The sequence below is a fragment of the Brachypodium distachyon genome, chromosome 3 (genome assembly GCF_000005505.3).
Source record: "Brachypodium distachyon strain Bd21 chromosome 3, Brachypodium_distachyon_v3.0, whole genome shotgun sequence".
NCBI lineage: Eukaryota > Viridiplantae > Streptophyta > Magnoliopsida > Poales > Poaceae > Brachypodium > Brachypodium distachyon.
The window spans coordinates 8,212,718-8,229,612 of record NC_016133.3 but is presented as its reverse complement, the minus strand read 5'-3'; the positions used below and the strand labels follow the sequence as shown (position 1 = coordinate 8,229,612).

The window sequence follows — 16,895 nt, the reverse complement described above, 5'->3', positions numbered from 1 at the left end:
GGTTGCGGCGCTGATAACCCGCACATGACACAGCCCGATTGAGGGAGTATTTGACTGACATGACAGTTTTACCTAATTTGAGTACGTCTTCAGATTATTTGACCAATCATCGTTTTGATTGACAACCAATAGTATTATATTTGCACATCCGTTTCTTGATATTTTAAAGTTTAGCTAATTATAAATACTTAATTATAGCCTTTCAATTAGGTGGACTTTATCCAAGGTGAAGTGCAATGTGATAAATATCTTCTCTTACTAAAAAGTTGTCTCAGCAGTTAGCACTACTGATCTGTTCTTCTTTGCCAATCAGCCACGCGCCGGCACAGTAAATTCGTACGGTTCCCCCTGATCTAAGATGCGATTTACTCTTAGAACAGCGTGAAAAGAGACGTTTTAATTAGAGAGGTGACCTGACAATACTACGTCCGCTCAGTCGCTCGCATTAATCGCTGTCTCCGTACCCTTAAAAGTATTTGCAACTGGAGAAATGGATCAGCCCAAAGCAATCGTTGCCAGTGGAATGTTTCAACGCGCGAATAGTCTACCAAATTCCTTTCATGTTTCCAATTTTCTTAATCAGTACGTGATAGCTACCGGACGCGTATAAAATTAATTTAGCCTCCACATCATGCGTTTTATCCGCATTGAGCAGCAGATCCAGGCTTGTTTCGAAGTCGACCAGGCCATTACATCAGAAACCTGAATAGTTATATCCGGTTTGGTATGGACTAGATGTTGATTAATCGCGGCGGACCTGATCAACTCATCAAAGGCTACTGCTTTGTGCTTTGCAATTTGCATACATACAGACATGATCTAGTCTTTCTTTCTCACGTGTGTTATTACCAAAAAAACACGCAGACAAGTTCTTCTGAACTGTTCTTCCATGCACCCTTTCTGGCTGCTACTCCCTCCGTCGCATATTAAGTGACTCAAATTTGTTCAAATATGGATGTATCTATTCCTAACAAGCGTCTAAATACATGTAATAGAAATTCACTTGACACTCTTCTGAAAATCAGACATGGGTTTCAGAACAGCCTTCTCTCGTGCTCTGCTACTGGCGACAGTACTGTTTCCTCTTTCAGCTCACGCGTCCAGCAAAGTAAGATCATGATGCTGGCTTCCTGTAATTCGGAAGACTTCACTTCACTGTTTTTGCCTAAGTCGGCTTGTTCTGATATTCATTCTTGGCAACTCACTTGATCAGCTCTATATTGTGTATATGGGGAAGAAGAAACACGACGATCCAACCGTGGTTACCGCGTCACACCATGACGTGCTAACCTCTGTTCTTGGGAGGTACAGTATATATTAGCCAGTATATTACTACGGAGTATTATATATCACCACATGTATAAAACGGTACTACATCTGATCCTAAATTCTTGACTCCAATTTGCTCAAATATGGATGTATCTATTTTTAAAAAGCGTCTACATATATGTAATATTTCGATAACAATTTAAAATCGGAGGGAGTAATTAACTGCTCAAATTTTGTTTTTGTCTGCAACAGCAAGGATGAAGCCTTGCAGTCCATAGTTTACAGTTACAAGCACGGATTCTCTGGGTGCTGACCAAATCACAAGCAGAAATCATTGCAAGTTCGTAATTCTAACCATGCTGTCTTTATATATTGGAGTAAAGAGGCCTAATAGAATACAACCTCCCTCCCAAACTCAGAAGGGCATGAAGGTCTTTTCACGTTTTTTCTTCTATTTTCTTTTGCTCTCTTTTTGCCCAATCTTTTTCTTTCTCCTGCCTCCTTTCTCTCTCGCAAATTATCTGCAGCCTAAAGTATTATTTCGACAATCCCACCGGTGAGATTTTGCGAAATTGTGTCTACTATGACGGTGTGAAATTTCGTCTCGCTCCGACGGTGAAATCTCCGGCCAACTCCAAAACAGCAAGTGTTGTTCGGATTCCTCACGGCCGTGCGTCACAACACGAATGTCTGACTTGTTCGCATGTTTCCCGTTGATCCAATCATTATTTCGACGATCACTTCGGTAAGATTGTGCGGCATTTTATCTACTACCACAGTGTAAAATTTCATCGCGATCCAACGGTGGAATCTCCAGAAAACTTGAAAACACCAAGTGTTGTTTGAATTTCTCGCGACTCTGCGAGACGGTACAAACGTCCAAATTGTTCGCATGTTTCCCGATGCCTCAAGAAATATTTAGCCAATCCCTTCGGTGAGAGTGTGCGGAATTTTGTGTACCACTACAATGTGAAATTTCGTCGCGATCCAGCGGTAGAATCTCCGGAAAATTGCAAAACACCGAGCGCTGTTTGGATTTCTCACTGCCGTGCGGGACAGCACAAATGTCTGACTTGTTCGAATGTTTTCCACTGGCTCAAAAAGTATTTCGCTGATCCCTTCGGTGTGATTGTGTGGAATTTTGCCTACTACAAGCTCGTGAAATTTCGTCACGATCCAACGGTGCAATCTCCGGCAAAATAAAAAACATCTAGTGTTGTTCAGAGGTTCTAGAAGGTTATGGGAGGTTATTAAAGAGGATTTGATGGCCCTCTTTGCTGACTTTCATGCAGACCTTCTTCCAATATATAGGATTAATTTTGGGATCATCACCTTGCTTCCGAAGAAGGAGGATGCGTCACAAATTTAGCAATTTAGACCGATTTGTTTGCTTAATGTTTGTTACAAGATTTTTACGAAAGTGTGTACTAATCGTATCAATGTCGTAGCGAGCTCTATTGTTAAACCCACTCAATCAGCTTTTATGTCAGATCGCCACATTCTGGAGGGTGTGGTTATCTTACATAAGACAGTTCATAAGTTGCACTCAAAGAAAATGGATGGGGTAATTTTCAAAATTGACTTTGAAAAAGCGTACGATAAAGTCAATTGGTCTTTTCTTCAACAAACCCTAGGGATGAAGAGCTTTGCTGAATTATGGTCCAAGTGGATTGATGGGTTTGTTAGGGGTGGCAGTGTTGGGGTCAAGGTTAATGACAACATTGGCCATTTCTTCCAAATTAGGAAAGGTTTGCGCCAGGGGGATCCTTTATCCCCAGTTCTTTTCAATATCATGGCTGATATGCTCGCTGTTCTTATTGAGCGCGCTAAGGAGAATGGTCGGTTGAATGGGGTGATTCCCCACCTTGTTGATGGTGGGGTTTCTATCCTTCAGTATGCCGATGACACGGTCATTTTTTTAGAACATGATTTGAAACAGGCTAAATATCTTAAGATGCTTTTGTGCTTCTTCGAGCAATTGTTTGGCTTGAAGATTAACTTTCACAAAAGTGAATTGTTCTGTTTTGGACGTGCTAAGGAGTCGGAGGCCCAATATATGCAACTGTTTGGGTGCGGGATTGGATCGTTTCCCTTTCGTTATCTCAAAATACCGATTCATTATAGAAAGTTGTTGAATAAGGAGTGGAAAGCGTTGATGATTGCTTTGAGAAGAAGCTCAGCAGTTGGAAAGGAAAACTCCTCTCGAGTGGTGGGAGGCTTGTCCTGATTAATTCGGTCCTCACAAGTCTGCCTATGTTGATGTTGTCTTTTTTGAGGTTCCAAAGGGTGTAGCTAAGAGACTTGATTTTTATAGATCAAGGTTTTTTTGGCAATGTGACGAGCATAAGCGGAAATACAGACTAACTAAATGGGACATCATCTGCAGACCGCGTGAACAAGGCGGTCTGGGTGTTGAAAATTTAGAAATTAAAAACATTTGTCTGCTGAGCAAATGGTTGTTTAAAATTCTGGATGGGGAAGGACTTTGGCTAGAGTTGCTTCGTAATAAGTACCTTTATGCAAAATCTCTGTCCCAGGTCGAGTCGAGAGCGTCTGACTCCCCTTTTTGGAAGGGTTTGTTGAGGGTGAGACCATTTTCCCCCCTCATGTTTCGTTTACTGTCAACTGTGGTTTGGCTGTGGACTTTTGGAAAGATAGGTGGTTGGGGCACGTTCCTCTCAAGGATCAGTTTCCCTCTCTTTATAGGATTGTGTTGAATCACCAGGCTTCTGTTGCAGAGGTGATGACGACTGTGCCTCCAAATATTGTCCTTAGGAGGAATATTGTTGGGGCGAGATTATTTGTCTGGGAGGAGCTGTGTGCAAAGCTTGCTACAGTTCAGCTTGTTGACCAAGCAGATTCTTTTTCCTGGGTGTTGTCTTCTTCGGGGTCGTACTCCGTGAAATCTTTTTATCAATTCTTGATTAATATTGATTGTCAGTTTCGTCATAAAATTATTTGGAAACTTAAGATGCCTCTCAAGATTAAAATATTTGGATGGCTCCTTCGCCGAGGGGTTGTACTTACTAAGGATAACTTGGCTTAAAGAAATTGGAATGGTTGCAAAAGGTGTGTCTTTTGTGATCAAGACGAAACTATTCATCACCTTTTTTTTGATTGTCCTATGGCGCGCTTGGTGTGGAGAGTTGTCTTTGTGACTTTTAATCTACCACCACCAACTTGCATTTCGAATATGTTTGGTCGTTGGCTCCATGGGATGGAGAAATCTCTCATTCTTGTTGGGTCTTGTGCGATTTGTTGGTCTATTTGGAATTGTCGGAATGACCTTGTTTTTAACAGAAAGAAAGTTTCCAATTTTTTGCAGGTGATATGTCGGGCGGCGTACTGGCTCTGTACTTGGTCCCCACTGCTTCCGACGGGGCCCAAGGATTTTATGGATTTTGGGTGCAGCCGTATGAAGACGGTAGCACGGGCTTTCTACAGCCAGTTTGGGTGGCGCGCCGAGCGTAGGCTGGATAATGGATGATCTTTTCAGCTTTTATGTTTTTCTTTTGAGCACTCTTGAGATGTACTTGTGGATGTTGTTACGATACTTGACTTAATAATATTATGGCTGTGTGCATCGATTGATGCAGAGGCCGGGGGTATTCCCTCCTTTTCGAAAAAAAAATCTAGTGTTGTTCGGAACCAGGTGGAAAGAAGAGAAGAAAATATTAATTAATGTCCATCATGCTCTTTATTATGAAGAGGTACGGAGTGATCTAGACCGTCCTTGTGTTTTCGTTGGAGGAGAGGGGGGTGTATTGAATCAGAAGTCTGGAGTAAAATGCATGATGGACGTCAGGAACTAATCAGCATGCTAATTCTGTTGTGCAGAATTTCCTTAAGTTATCAGTGTGAAGCCTAACACCCTATCACGAAGCACACACAACCCGGAGCTGGGACTTCCTCAATCTTGACTACAACCAACCAGCACAGCAACCGGCCGGCCTCCTCCAAAAAGCAAACTACGGTGAAGATATCATCATCAGGGTGGTCGATTCAGGTTCGCAATCTCAATTAATAGCTCTAACCGAGAACATGACAAAACCAGGATGTGTATAATCAATTGAATCCAGTCCATATGTATATATGCTTCTGTTACAGGCATTTTTTTTGAGGGGCAAAGACAATAGGCTAAAAGGCTATTGTCATAAAATTATATTAATAAAGAAAATGAATATTTACAAGTGCAAAAAAGAAAATCATCTAAAGGATGCTATCCATGTTTCAAAGCCTCTAAGCCTTTTTCTTTTTGCTTTGTGCCAGACATTATTAAGCTCTTCAGAAAAGATCCTTCTACATCGGTACAAACTGGGTTGAACATTGTTGAAGATATAATCATTTCGAGTCTTCCAAATACTCCAAGCAGCCAGGATCTGAATCTCCATATGGAAGGGCACATTAAGCAAGTCTTTGAGTTGTGATATGTTGTCATGAATGTTCTCTTGAACTTGGAAATGAGAGGTCGGGTAGGTCCAGTAGGCAGTGGCAAATGGACATGAATAAAACAGGTGGTCTCTCGTCTTAATGTCTCCATTTCCACACATGACACATGTGTAAGCTTGAAGGCGAAATTGTCTTCTTTGGAGCATATATAGCTCTGGTATTTAGCCTATCAATCAGGAGCAGCCAAAAGAAAAGCTTGTGTTTGAGCTGGCAGCAGGATGCCCAAATCCAATGGAAGCTAGCAGAGATAATAATGTGCTCAATTTGTGCTGCATAGGCTTTGGCAGGTATAAAAGAGTTCTTCTTCCAGATGTAAGTCCATTCATCATTTTCAGCAGATGATTCTCAGTTTTGAATGAATTCATTTAGCTGAAGAAATTGCTCATATGCAGCAGTAGACAGAGGTAGGTGAAAGTGGCATGTGTGATCATTGGAGCTGACCATGTCATAAGTAGTGATGAATTGATTAGTATCAAATGAGAAAAAGTGTGGCCATTGTTGCTGTAAAAAGACATTGTTCATGTTGTCACTCCAGAAAAGGGTGGATTTACCACTATGGGGGTTGCAGATGGGCAAGTTTTTGTATGTGTCTAGGAGCTTGAGAACATCTTTCCACCAGAAGGATGCATTAGTGGCTTGTTGTGGAGGCAGACCATCTTGGTAGTAAAGTTCCCAGAGAAGTGAAACCCATGGTGTGTCAAGCCTATTGAAGAATTTATGCAGATTTTTCATAAGGAGTGCATTATTCTGGAGGCTCAAATTGTGCACACCAAGACCACCCTCAGCTTTAGGTCGACAGACAATTTCCCATGCAGCCAGTGGAGGATTATTCCTGGTGAGATCATTACCTCACCAAAGGCAGTGTCTTCTAAATTTATCAATTTGCTCAATAACACCCTTGGGGACAAGAAACGTGCTCATATAGTATGAAGGTAATGCAGAGAGGACCGAATTAACCAATTGGAGCTTTCCACCATATGTCAGCATGCTAGAAAAGCATGTGAGTCTTGTTTCAACACGTTTAATGGGTGGTAGATAGTCTTGAATAGCAGGCCTGCTGATACCAAGGGGGAGGTCCAAATACTTGAAAGGCAGAGTGTCAATTCTACATCCAAAGGCCTCTACTAGAAGCTGGGAGAAATTATGATCCATATTCAGGGGGATCAAGTTTGATTTATGAAAATTAACTTTCAGGCCAGTGGCAGAATGGAAGCTAATGAGCATGTTCTTGAGCAACATTATTTGATGGACATCTGCTCTCATGAAAATGAGTGTCATCTGCATATTGCACAATGAGAAAATCATGCAGATTATTGGTGGTGATTGGCCTTGTGAGCAAACCAAGCTGCATATGGTGATTGATGTAGGATTGGAGCACATCAGCCATGATGACAAAGAGGAGTGGTGATAGAGGATCACCTTGTCTGAGCCCTCTTCTGCATTTGATAATCTTCCCAGGGACTCCATTAAGGAGGACATTTGATGATGCAGAAGAAAGGATTTTCTGAACCCATTCGATCCATTTTGGTCCAAATCCCATGACCTGGAGTACCCTAATGAGAGCATCATGTTCAACCATGTCAAATACTTTCTCAAAGTCAAGTTTGAGCAAAATGATTTCTTCATGTGTGTTGTTGCATGCATTCAAGTATTCATGTGACCAAGCCATGCAGTCCTGGATAGTTCTGGTTTTGATAAAGCCATATTGGTGCTTGTATGAACTCAGAATTAAAGTCATCAGGTCCAGGAGATCTGTTATGAGGTAATTCCTGAATTACTCTGTCAATTTCCTCAGTGGTAAATGAGACTTTCAAGCAAGAGAGATCTGCATGTTGCTGCAAGATGTCCATCAGATTAAATGGGAAGGTGGCTCCAGCAGATTTGCCCAATCTGTCTTTGAATGCTTCCCTGAAGAGTGCAGCCTTGCCCTCATGTTCAAACTCCATAGAACCATCAAGCTTTTTGACCCATGTGATGTGTTTCCTTCTGTGTTGGGTTGTAGCAAGAGAGTGAAAGAATTTGGAATTTTCATCTCCCAGCTTAACCCATTTAATTTGTCCCCTCTGCTTCCAAAAAGTTTTTTGGGAAGTGAGACATTCATCTAATATGTCCTTGCATTTATTTCTGAAACAGAGTTCTTCCTGTGTAAGCCCTCTAGCATCCTCAATACCATCAAGAAGTAAAATGACACAATTGAGATCTTCAATAAGTGAGTCCATCTCAGATGGCATTTTGGTCCATTTTCTCATCCTATATCTGAGCGTTTTTAGCCTGGCAGATATCCTTTTGCCAGACTCAGTGATGTGGTGGTGACAATTCCATGCCTCCTGGACAATCTGCTTGAATCCTGGTTTGTTGATCCAGTTGTTTTCAAATCTAAAGACTTGTGATCTTGGGATACTAGTGCTAATTTTAATCACATAAGGGACATGATCTGAAGTAGATTTGGCTAGTGGAAAGGATTCTGTCGATGGGTAGTTCAAAGTCTAGCTTAGAGATGTGAAACACCAATCTAACTTTTCAAGAAGTGGGTCATTTTGCATATTACTCCAGGTAAATTTTCTTCCTTTCAGAGGTAATTCTACCCAGCCAAGATTGTTTATAGTGTCATTAAAGGCCAACATATCAGCAATGTTTCCACCAGGCCGATTTCGGTCGTCAGGTGATCGAATGAAATTGAAATCTCCAAGGATCAACCAATCCATGGTGTCAGGCATATCTATTTGGTTCAGCTAGTTGATGAAATCTCTCCTCTTGTCATCAGTACATGGACCCTAAATGTTGGTCAAAATCCATTCCTTGCCCGATTTGAGGCATCTGAAGTTGATGGATAATGAGAAGGCGTTCGTAAAAAGTAATTCTCCAGAAAAGAGTGACCCAACCCAAGCCACTAAAAGACCCCCTGATCTCCCCACAGATGGCAGGTAATGAAATTTAGTGAATCTTCTTGGGCAGAAATTGTGAATGAAGTTTGGATCGAAAGTTTCTTTCTTGGTTTCTTGCAGACAAATAATGGAGCATCCACTTTCCTCTATTTTTTTTTGCAACATGTGTCCATTTGCTATCAGCATTAATACCCCTAATATTCCATGACAGAATTTTCCAGTTTGATCTACTCATAGGGGAAACAAGATAAAAGTCTGGGAATAAGTGATAGTCAGAGTTACTGCCCCACGCAAAGTCACAATATGAGGTTCTCACACAGCACACACAGGTACTAATACTTATTACATGCATACGTAAAGCACTAGGACAGATCAAAATATATGTAGCAAACATCTTCAGTTGCTTCCTGTTAATGATCAGGTTCTTCATCTTCAGATTCTTCCTGGTCAGAGCACACCTATTTCTTGCTCCTGGGTTTCTTCTGGTCATGCTTAGCTTTCTTGGTTGCATCATCATCATCATCATTGTGGGAATGCTTTAACTTTTTCTTTCGACTCTGAGGTTCAGTGTCATTTTTTGCCAGGCCAAATCTTTCGCTGAGGTTCCTGATAATCTTCTTGGAGATCTCTGGTGGCTTGGCAGAGCAGGCTAAGCAGTGCCTATCAACACAAGTATTGTGCTTATAACCTCCATTCTTCTGATTAATTCTTTCACTTCTTCTCACCTCAGTGACAACCAGAGGGCTTTTTTGCCTCTCTTTCCTCTGATAGCTGAAGTGGAGGCAATGTCAGGGAGGCATGGCAGTTTTGTAGGGGCCTGTGGAGTAAGGTAACCCTTACTAATCATAGCTGCTCTGGCAGTGAGATCACATTTCGATGGTGATGAGCTAGGACATGCATCAGGAATATAAAAATCTTTAGATAATGGAGCATTATCTGAAAAGATGGTCCACATGTTGGACAAAAGTACCTTCCTAGCCCATTCAAAACTATCAGGGGAGATCAGAGAGGCAGTGATGAAATCAACCCAAGACTGAGGGACTGATATAGAATTATTGTTGCTTCTAGGGAAGAAGTGTTTTATCCATATCTCATTACTATCAGTTGAAGTATGAAGCAGTTCCAGATTTGGTTTAGTAAGATGTGGTCCATATAAAGCAAGAAAGTCCTCTTATGAGTGGTTGAATGGAGGAATGATAACCCTACCAATCTGCATATTCTCATGACCATCATTCAGTATATTATCATGAACAACATGGACCTGCTGCAAATCATGGTGAAAATGCTCATTGGCTGCAGCAGGCAGCTGTATCTGGTCAGCAGGCTGGGCATTAGGAGCTGCAATGAAATGCAGAGCATGCATATCCTGATCCTGTGGCATTTGAAGAAGAACATCCTCCAAATGAACGTGCTGGACAATCTTTTCAGGAGCATTCTGGAAAGCAATGTCCAAGGCATTCTGTGGTGGCTCATGTTGAATGACATTAAGATCAAGATTCAGCACCTGATTGCCCTGATGAGCCATAACATGCAGGGGTCCAGGAGGTATTCCATTGACAGATCCTTCAGACAAAAGAGGTGTTGGTGCATTTGAACTAAGTGATAAGGTCAGTGCACTTTCATCATCCTGGTTAGGAGCTGGATTGGGGATAACTGCTGCTTGATTTTCCTCAGGAAGGAAAAGGAGGTCTTGTGCATTTGCACCAGCATTTTGCAGAGCTTGGTCCCATGGCCCCCAGAAGTCAGCATCCATGTTAAGATCTGAGATGATAGGTCCATGATTGGCATTATTCTCATGGTCTTCATCAAAAGGCAGAACTGGGAGTGGGTGAGGTGTGTCCCCATCGCCAGGTGGTGCATCTTCATCAGGTGGGAGTGCACCCATGAATGCCTGATGAAGAAAATAAACAGGGGCAGCCCATGTTTCCCCTTGAAAGTCAGGTCCATGGGACAAAAGAAGGCTGTAGAGAACCTGAGAAAGATCCTCCACTTTGACCTTGATGATGATTCTATAGTAGTTGCTCATAGTTATATCCTAGAGAATAAGCTTTCCCCAATCAGCAATGGCATTAGCAATGTGCTCAGATGTCCAAATGTCAAGATGAAACCCTAAGATCATGAGCCAAACTTCCTGGTTATAGGTGAAACCCCTCCAGTTCTGGGCTCGGTTATGTTCAGTGAAGGTAAAAATGATGCCGTTGTGCTGGTGCGCATCATTACGAACTAGACAATCTCTATCAATGGCGGAGTGCAGACGAACAAATGCATGACCAATCGCACTAAGCTGAAGATGCTCAGCAAGAAGATGATTCAACATACCTCGAGTCACCTCAAAGAGAGCATCAGGATTCGGAGGTGGCTGGAGTGTCACAACCGTGGCATCTTCGTTTTGCGGCTCAATGCGACCACGGATATGGTATCTACTGTGCTGCGGTCGTCTCTCCGCGTCGATGATGTCGAAGAGCCCAGGGACGAACGGCGCCGGGTCGACGGCAAAGTTCGCCATTGGTGAGCTTCGAGTGGTCGGAGCTGCAGAGGGCGCGCAGGCAGGGTGGGGTTTTGGTGGAGCTTCGGTGGAAGACGAAGGAACACCGCCCCCCCCCCCCCAAGAGCAATAGAATAATGGGCAAAATCGTTGAAGGAGGAGTAGTATCGGGGTGCTTGGGGGTGCACAGTCGTGGATCTAAACCACGTGTCAGTCATCCCCTTAGGCCAGTGAGATTTGGACACCTCCGGAAATTTGGGGGGCAGAAGAAATTCCTGTAAAATCCCCAAAATTTGGTGACTTACCAAAAGTAGCCCCTTCCTTCCTTGCACGGCAAAATCTGTATGTGTACCCAGGCTTATAATAGAATCTACAGTGCGTAGCATTCCTGCACCGGCTAAAATGATGGCCCATTTTTAGGCATCGGGCACATGTGGGCCGTGGCCCATTAACTCCTAGTGAAACATTATGGCCTTGATTGGAATGAACACCCAATTGATTGCCCTGATTAGCCGCCTCCTGTGACTGCTCGCGCGTGATCTGAGGTTCGAAAATCATCTTCTCCGGCAACGGCGCGAGCAGGGGTTTCGACGCCGCCGAGTTGGCGGGAAAAGTTAATCTTCGGAAAACAGTACCAATAGCCACCGGCTTTTGTTGCTGATCCCTGAATTTAGCAATATGATTCTCTTTGCACTGCTGGATATCTTCAACTGAATATCCTGCATCAGCGAGATCAAACTCCTTGGTCCTGCTCCAGGGTGACAATGGTGGGGATGAGGCCTTTGATCACAATCTATTGAAAACCGATTGTCATGAAATAGGAATAGCATTAGAGCCAGTGAGGTGTTCGTGCCCTGAGCAACAACTTGTGCAAACCTTCTACAAGCCCGAGGAGGTGATTGTGCCTTCTTGGGTGATTCCCATTTCAGGTGTTCCTGTTTTTCCCATGCAGCAAACTCCTTGATGAAATCTGGCCCTCCAAAGCCCCAAAGATGGAAGTAAACCACAAAATTGATGCACGTAAAAGAATTGAGCCCAGCAATGTGAAAACTAATGTGCTTGTTAGTAACAGAGAATCTGAAAGTGTGCTGCCGGAGGTGGCAGATGCGGAATTCCTCTGGTGATCCCCCAAGGCACACATTGAGCAGATTACCCACCGATTCCTCAGTGAGACGAAACTCGCACCGTCCAAAGGAGGCGGCCATGAAGAAATCTGGTCTCCTAGATGGGGGAACGGTGATTGGCAGCCGCTACCTGTTCAAACATTCTTGCCGGAGATTGTCCCCAGGGCGGCGATCGATTTGAAGATCCATACCTTGTGATGAATTCTTACCATGTGGTGGAGCCGCAGCTGTAGTTGACTCCACCGGTCTTTTTTCCATGACAGAGAGATCCATGGCCGCCATAGAGAAGGATCCATTGAGTGGGCGAGATGGGAGGGTAGTCGGCCGTCTCTCCATGGCCGAGAGATCAAGCGAGGCCGCCATAAGGACAGCAGTGTCGCAGCAGGGCGCCTAGGCCGCCATAGCCTCAGAGGTCTCCGCTAGCCCGTGGTGGTGCGACCAGATTGCTTGGTTTGGCGTTGTTGGTTTTAGTATGTAGCTTCTGAAGTTCATACATCGACTTATCACATTAGACGTTACAGGCATTTGGCCTGAATCACGAAGCTTTGACGACGTCGGGTACGGCCCTGTGCCGGCACAGTGGAGAGGCACATGCCAGACAGGCCAGGAGTTCAACGCCACGGGTTGCAAAAGAAAGATCATCGGTGCATGGTGGTTCACAGGCGGCATGAGCGACGAGGCGCTCAAGGGTGACTACATGTCGCTTAAGGACCTCGGCGGCCACGAGACGCACGTTGCCTTGACGATCGCCGGCAGCCGGGTGCCCGGCGCGAGCTACGGAGGCCTGGCCGCCGGCGTGGCACGTGGCGGGGCGCCGCGCGCCAGGCTGGCCATCTACAAGGTTCTTTGGGGCCGGCGTGGAAGAGGCAGCGACGCCGTGATCCTGGCGGCCATCGACCATGCCATAAACGACGGCGTGGACGTCCTGTCATTGTCGCTCGGCAGCGCCGGCACCGAGATCGTCAGGTCACTGAATGCTGTCCAAAGGGGTATCTCTGTTGTATTTGCCGCCGGGAACGACGGGCCCGTGCCGCAGACGGTGACGAATGGTTGGTCGGGCTTTCCCGACCTTGATGACACTTGGGAACAATGAAAAGCTGGTGGTACGTATAAGTAATTATGCTTCATGGTAATCATTTTTGTTACGATGTGTAACATTTTATATACAGTTTTGCCGATAGGGGTTTGTCTATCTTTTTAGATGATGGAAAGGGGTTTGTCTATTTTTGGTATGACATGTTTTCAAAACTTCAGCACATTATTGGTACTGGGGATAGTCAACTATTCTACTCTGCAAAACAGTCTACACAACCTAAAAACTAGAGAAAAGAAAAATAACGCCGGAGGGGGAACAAACCCTCAGTATTTTACTAATTAAGAAGAGCCCGTGATGGCCTGAAATTGACAGGTGTCACGGTTCAAACAAACTGCAAATAGAACCTAATTATTTTCTAAATTTGCACGTTTTGTAAGAATCCAATCTTAAGCTTAGTGGTGATTGATCCTCCCCTATAGCTTTCCTTAATTCCTTGAATGAAATATTCGAGGCATACTTCCCCAACAATATCATCAAATTTGTCCTTATAGTTTTGGATGGAGGAATTATACGGAAGAGTATCTTGTAGCTTTCCTTAAGTTGTTTTTTTTGGGTCAAAATTTTGCTTAACTTAATTGGAGTACTCTTTAACTTGTGTTCTACTTCAAACACAGGGGCAATCTTTTCACCAAAATGCATCCGCAATCAGCAACGACTTTAAGACCCTTGTTTATGCGGGGAGGTAATGAAATAAAAACTCACTTAATACATTTGATTTCTACTCCCGCACTTTGTCGGATCATGAATTCATGACAAACTAATTCTGAACAATACTGAATTTAATAATTTTATGCAGTTGCCAGTTGTCACTAGCATCGAGGAACGTCACCGGAAAAATCGTCTTGTGCTATGCACCTGCGGCGACGTCCATCACGCTGCCTAAGGACGCACTTTCTATGGCCATCAACCGTACCATAGAGGCTGGCGTGAAGGGCCTCATCTTTGCTCAATATGCTGTCAACAGCCTTGGTGGCCTGGCTGCGTGCAATGGTGTTATGCCCCATGTGCTGGTGGATTTCGAACTCGCACATAGAATTTTGTCCTACCGGGACATTACCGAGTGAGAACATGTTGCATTATCTGAAAAAGGCATAAACAACTTTCCCTTTTTATTCTCCGAGAATTCATCTCTTTTATGTTTTATGGCAGGAATCCGGTGGTCAAGGTGTCGCCTACAATGAGTGTTGTTGGAAACGGGGTGTTGTCGCCAAGGGTCGCCTCGTTCTCATCAAGAGGGCCGAGTCCCGCATTCCCCGGCATACTCAAGGTATGTGTCATCTTCTTAACACGAAACAAGTGCATAATTTATATTCAAATATTTTAACATCTATATTTTTTAATAGCCTGATATAGCTGCACCAGGGGTCGGCATCCTGGCAGCTGAGCGCAACTCCTATGTGTTCAAATCCGGGACATCAGTGGCGTGCCCACATGTCTCGGCAGTGACCGCTCTTCTCAAGTCAGTTCATCCCGACTGGTCGCCTGCCATGATCAAATCCGCCATCGTAACCACAGGTACACATGAAGAGTACGCAAAAATACTTCTAAATTACTTAGGATTGTACATCACTAAATCATTCCTTGTACTGGTTGTAGCATCAGTGACGGATCGGTTCGGCATGCCAATCCAAGCAGAGGGGGTCCCAAGGAAATTGGCCGACCCTTTTGACTTCGGAGGTGGCCACATGGACCCGGTTAGGGCCGTCGATCCTGGCCTGGTTTACGACGCTGATGCTAAGGAGTACAACAAGTTCTTCAACTGCACCCTTGGATTGTTAAAAGGTTGTGAGTCTTACAACCTTCATCTCAACCTTCCGTCCATCATCGTGCCGAACCTCAAGGAGAAGGTCATGGTTAGGCGCATCGTCACGAACGTCGGGCCGTCGGAAGCAACCTACCGAGCTACACTTGAGGCTCCAACAGGGGTTGTCATGTCAGTGGAGCCGTCTGTTATCAAATTCACTAGAGGTGGGAGCAGGAGTGCTACGTTTATGATTACATTTACGGCAAAGCAGAGAGCGCAAGGTGATACAAGACTTTATTGCAGATACATCTTAAACACATTGGTAGGATGGTGTATACCTCTTCCTGCACTCATGTATTTGTCTTTTATTCTTTATTTTTTGTGGGATTATCTTACGAAAATGTTAGCGAGTTCAGAAATTATATTTTGAACATTGTATTGTTTACAATAAAAAAGTGACACCCAGGTTGCATTTCGTAGAAACGGAACGATCATTCAATTCGTGGAGAGTTTGATCATCATCCTCTACCAGCTTAGAATCCTTTTTCCCTCGGATTATCGTCAAGTGATCAAAACTAAATTTGAAAGTGCAGAAAAGTACAATAACAGCAAAACTAAACAACAAATTTGAAAGTGCAGAAAAGTACGATAACAGCAAAACTAAACACTAAGGACCATAAACAGCAAACAAGATCGCATAACTGAAACCACCCTTCCAAATATATTCAGAGCTTGCCAGGGAAGAGTTGCATCAGCCAGTGCGTTGAGTTCATTTGGTATCCATCATTTGGGTTTAGAATTCTGAAATTCATTTGGAATCTAGAGGTAAAAATGAATCCCACGCTGCCACAGCCTGCAGCTAGGGGAACCAAGGGAAGACCAATCATTGCATGATCCGTTTGGGCATATTAATACTACGTACTCCCTCCGGCCGGAATTACTTGTCGCGGATTTAGTACAACTTTGTACTAAATTAGTAATTGATCAGGCCGGAGGGAGTACTTGTTTTAGATAATTTTTTTGAAGTCACATACCATCAAGCTAGAGAGACTTTGTACAAGGTGAGGTTTAACGGTGAGAAAATTGCAGCGATGGTCCATGAACTCGACATGTGACAATAGTCTAGTCCACAAACTTGTAAACTTGTATCTTCGATCTCTGAACTTGACTAAGTGTGTGTTCGGAGGTCCTCCAGATTTTGTCCCTTGGTGTTCGACGGCAACGGCTAGAGGGCGCACGGTGCCCTTCGACGGTCCGTCTGAAATTATCGGGTTTATTAGCAAGGGTGTTCTCTCCCTCGTGACGCCGCTCAAGATCTCCAGGTTCTACAACTTCCTGGCGCCTGACAACTCTTATTCCGTCAGGCGTCGTCCTCCTCAATGACGAAGCCAAGCCGGAGGGCAGAAGACGTAGACTGGGCTGCAGTGCCTCCTGGCCGGTCATGCCTCCTTTGCCTCTGTCTTGCCTTCCTTCCAAGAAGAACTACCTCTACCCTCCCTTTTTCTTCTTTCCCCACCAATGCTGCTGCTAGGGGGAGTGAAGAGACGAGATGAGTTGAGGATTTGGGCACACGGACCACAAGAGAGGAGAAAGGAAGGACCAGGGTGGTTTCTGGAAGAAGAAAACGTTATAACAATTTAGCTTAAAACCCCCTCTGAATAATCTCATCCGTCAGGTGTCCATTTGATGCCGGAAACTGTGATCTAAACTTACAATTCACCGCTTAGCCAAGTTCAGGGAGTCGAGATTCAGATTTACAAGTTTGAAGACTAAATTGTTCTGACCCGTCGAGTTCATGGACCATCAAAAGCAATTTCTTCTTCAATGGTTTCCAAGTGATGTT

General features: G+C 44.0%; 1 pseudogene; it reads left to right on the top strand.

Moving 5' to 3' along the window:
* The first annotated feature begins 1,027 nt into the window (after positions 1-1,027).
* On the top strand, positions 1,028-16,435 carry LOC100844782 (annotated as a pseudogene).
* Positions 16,436-16,895: the final 460 nt, after the last annotated feature.